Source organism: Schistocerca nitens, chromosome 2, assembly GCF_023898315.1.
Source record: "Schistocerca nitens isolate TAMUIC-IGC-003100 chromosome 2, iqSchNite1.1, whole genome shotgun sequence".
Lineage (NCBI taxonomy): Eukaryota > Metazoa > Arthropoda > Insecta > Orthoptera > Acrididae > Schistocerca > Schistocerca nitens.
In genome coordinates this window covers 286199730-286204641 of record NC_064615.1, presented here as the reverse complement: position 1 = coordinate 286204641, position 4912 = coordinate 286199730, and positions in this window count along the sequence as shown.

Here is a 4912-nt window from a genome sequence, read left to right as displayed (position 1 = left end):
ATTCAGTAGAGGAATTTTTATATATGAAGCAGTAAGTGTAAAAAAATTAATTTATTGTGTAAAGAAAACTTATGTTAAACTGATACGTTCCACATCATTACGAAATGTCGCATTCATGATCTATGGAACAAGTATTAATGTAATGTAATGTGCTGTAGGAAACTGCGTTAATAATCTCTTGCACTCCTTTGCTGGTACGAGTTGCCCAGTATCGGGCACCGCTCACTGACGCCCCGTCGTCTTGCTTAGCCGGCTGTTTACGTCATTTGGAGCGCGCACGCTCGGCAGATCTCGCCGCTCTCTGTCTTTCAAGCTGTTCCCTCCAACCGCAGCCGCTCTACTTAAGGTTTTCCTGTTCAAGTTATACTTGGAATAATTCTGAATTTGTATCCGTTTGCTTGTGGCCTTCATCTTAAGCAAATTTTGATGTGCGTTGGGATCCCGACATAAACCTTAATCTGTTGTACCTTAGTCTTGCGTTATTGGAAAATGTGTTAAATCTTCAATTGATGTGTGTTTCTGGGTTTAAAATTATCTTGCCTAGATGTTTGTGTTAAATAGCGTTTCATTGTTTTAAGTTTTGTTTTAGAGTTTTTAATCAGTCAAGTTTAAATCATGTTTTATTCTCACCATTTGGTAATTAAGGCCTTTTTGATCTGTTCTGGTACTATTGTTTAGATTTGTCAGAAGCAGATATACTGCTGTTTTCTTAATCACACGGTAGGCCGTAGTTCAGAATGAAGTCTCTCACCGGTGGTGGGGCAGAATTTCTTTTGTTTATAACATGATATGCAGGGCGTGCAAAGTGGAGTGGGCTCAGACGTTACTACTCGTGGCAGCACCTCGAGTAGGTAGGAGATGTACTTTATGTTACGGGGAAGAATTTGGTGTACTAAGTACCCGGATATAAAATAACAGCCGTCCAAAATGAAGGCCAGAGGAGATGAAACAGTCTCGAGGAGCTTGAGAGATGAGAGGACGAGGTTTATAGAAGAGAGAGTGCTATATCAACTAGTAGTACAATCTCTTGCAGAAGTTAGAATGGTTGGGAAAAGCCAAAGAGATATGAGCACGAACAGTGAGCTCAAATACGGGCGACCGCTTGCCAAGTGCAGAAGCAAATCGGTAGATGCGGATGAACTGCCCGAAGCCTGCGTTTTCACTCGCGCAATTACTGTTGTATATTCACAGCTACATCTGTACCCCGGAAGCCGCGTTATAGTGGTTAGCAGAGGGTACTTCTAGTAACACTGTCATTTTCTCCCTTCCCAGTTCCATTCGCAGAACGGCGCGTGAGGAGAACGAGTGTAATGTAATGAAAACATGTAAACATCTGGTGGCAATCTCGGAGAGTGGTCACGTGAGCGGCTGGCTGTTTGCTCGAAGGGACAAGGCAAACCTTGGGCTTGTGTTCAACCAACGCCCTCATTATTGCCGCCTGCAACACGTGTGCCTATTCTACACCGCACTATGAACCATAATTAACACTTCGAGAAATAAGTGAAATCATTTTGCATCGAGAAAATGAATTTTCAAATAATTTGGGACAACAGCTTTGCCATGTTAAAGTCTCTCGGCAGGCTAACAGATGGTTCAAATGCCTCTGAGCACTATGGGACTTAATATCTAAGGTCATCAGTCCCCTAAAACTTAGAACTACTTAAACCTAACCAACCTAAGCACATCACACACATCCATGACCGAGGCAGGATTCGAACCTGCGACCGTAGCGGTCGCGCGGTTCCAGACTGAAGCGCCTAGAACCGCTCGACACAGCGGCCGGCTGACAGGCTAACACATTACTTATTTTTGGAGATAACGACGTACAGACTGGTAGGTAAACTCCTTCTTCACATAGCCGCCAATTAAGCTCATTATTTTAATTAATTAAAAGACCAAGCAATGAGACTCATTTAAAATTCAATACCAATTTAAATAATTTACAGAAGACTTGAGGTTAACTTTAACCCAAGATGACTTAATAATCTTTAAGACGAGACACGCACTATGTAAAAGACAGAATGAAATGAGGGTAAAGACGTAATATAGGCACACGTAAATCTAAACAACAGTACTATAATTCATTAATTATTTAATAACTAACGAAAATTCTTAATCACACAATTATTTACTCGTAATCACTTTACCTGTTTCAAAGCTTCAATTCTTAGACTCTGGAGTACATTGACATAATTAAAAATAAGCGCCAAGTAATTGCATGGAAACCGAAAATAAAATAACACAGAAATTTACACTGAGGGGACAAAAGTCGCGGGATACCTCCTAATATCGTGTCGGACTTCCTTTGCCCGGCGTGATGCAGCAACTCGACGTGGCGTGGACTCTACAATTCGTTGGAAGTCCTCTGCAGAAATATTGACCCATGCTGCCTCTACAGATGTCCACAAAAGCAGAAGTGTCGCCAGTGCAGGATTTTGTGCACGAACTGACCTCTCGATTATGTTCCATAAATTTTCGATGAGATTCATGTAGGGCAATCTAGTTGTACAGAATGTTCTTCCAATCAATCGGGAACAACTGCGGTCCAGTGAGCGTCCACAAAAATTTCATCATTGTTTGGGAACATGATGTCCACGAATAGCTGCAAATTGTCTCCAAGCAGCCGAACATAGCCACTTCCAGTCAATGATCGGTTCAGTTGGACCAGAGGACCCACTCCATTCCATGTAAAAGTCCACACTACTATGGAGCCATCACCAGTTTGTAGTCTGTCTCGTTCACAAGGATCCATGGCTTCATGCCGGCCGCGGTGGTCTCGCGGTTCTAGGCGCGCAGTCCGGAACCGTGCGACTGCTACGGTCGCAGGTTCGAATCCTGCCTCGGTCATGGATGTGTGTGATGTCCTTAGGTTAGTTAGGTTTAAGTAGTTCTAAGTTCTAGGGGACTGATGACCACAGCAGTTGAGTCCCATAGTGCTCAGAGCCATTTGAACCATTTTCATGGCTTCATGGGGTCTGCGTCACACTGGAACCCCACTATCAGCTCTTACTAACTGAAGTCGGGGCTCATTTGACAAGGCCACCGTTTTCCAGTAGTCAAGAGTCCACGAAGTCGTGTTGTCAGCGAAGGTACTCACGTGCTGCCATAGCCCATTAGCGGCAGATTCCGCAGCACTATCGTAAAGGATACATTCGTCGTACGTCCCATTTGATTCTTGCGGCTATTTCACACAGTGTTGCTCGTTTATTAGCACTGACAACTCTACGCTAACGCTGCTGCTCTCGGTCGTTAAATAAAGGGCGTCAGCCACTGCGTTGTCCTTGGTGAGAGGTAATGGCTGAAATTTGGTATTCTCGGCTCACTCTTGACACTGTGGATCTCGAAATATTGAATTCTCTAACGATTTCCGAAATAGAACGTCCAATGAATCTAGGTCCAATTACCACTCCGCGTTCAAAACTGTTAAAACTTTTCACGTGAATCACCTGAGTTACAAATGACAGCTCGGCTGATGCACTGCCCCTTTATACCTTGTGTACTCGGTACTACCGCCATCTGTGTATGTGGATACCGCTATCCCATTGTATTATATTGCATGGAACTTCGTCCCCGTCGTAGCCCACAGTGGTTCACAACCCCACAACAGGCTACAGCAGTCCACTCACCCCACCGCCGCCCCACACCGAACCCAGGGTTATTGTGCGGTTCGACCCTCAGTGGACCCCTCGGGAACGTCTCACACTAGACGCGTGTAATCACCAATGTTTGCGTGGTAGAGTGATTATGGTGCACACGTACGTGGTGAAAGTGTTTGGGCAGCAATCGCCGACATAGTGTAACTGAGGTGGAATAAGGGGAACCAGTTCGCATTCGCCGAGGCAGATGGAAAACCGCCTTGAAAACCATCCACCGGCACGCTTTCCTGCAAGGAAAGCACTGCGTTAGACTGCACGGCTAACCGGACAGGCTAACCCATTACTTTTGCCACGTTAGTGTACATCAGCTTTGAGGAAGTGCTACCTGGTCTACAGTACAGAATTACATATCATTTGTCGTAAGCCACGAATCCTACTGAACGGGATCTATGCAGCACTTAATTTACGTGCGGTGCAGTGAAATGTTTTAATGTAATGTTAGCTTCAATGCTAATCTTTTAAATTAACCTAAAATATATTTTTTTTTTTTTGAGGTACCCTTCAATGGATTAGAAGAAACTGCCCAACAGTACGTTTTAAACTTAGGCTTAAGCTCCGTCTCATTACCTACAAGACATTTAAAATGATAGATTATTAAGAAGCATGTGCCCCCTATGTATCTGATTCCATGCCATACTAGTATAAACCCCTACAAAGATTTGTAGAGATTGTCGTTTTTTAACTACTTTTTAGGAAAAGAGAATGATCGACAAATGGAAAGGACGTTAATGAATATATAAATTGTGAATCAGTTGTCAAAATAACAAGTTTTTTCCACTGGACTCTGCAGAAAGTTCTGAACGTAAAAGCAGACACAGCATGGGCAGACTAAAACTGACCCGGACATTATTTCATATACCTTACCTCACACTTTACCTCATCTCAAAACATGATTTCGTAAGTCATTATTGTACAGAAATATGAAGAATAGAATAAACTAGTTTCCTCGTTTTTGTATCAAATATTGTAGTAATAATATGAACGTTTTACTGCAATCGTAGCTCAGCTAGGCGCTTCTTAATCGTAGTGTGCGGGTTTTCCAGTTATATTGTGATTTATCTGTAGCACCAAAACTTTGACACGTTATATTTCTTATATTTCATTATCTATGTATACTACTTTTATATTTTCCGCATGCCTTTGAATGTTACTGAATTTCATGTACTGAGTTTTATCGAGATTTAATGGTAATTCATTTCCTGACGGTGGTAACACATCAATCTCGCCAACTAGAACAATTCAAAATGTTAGAAATC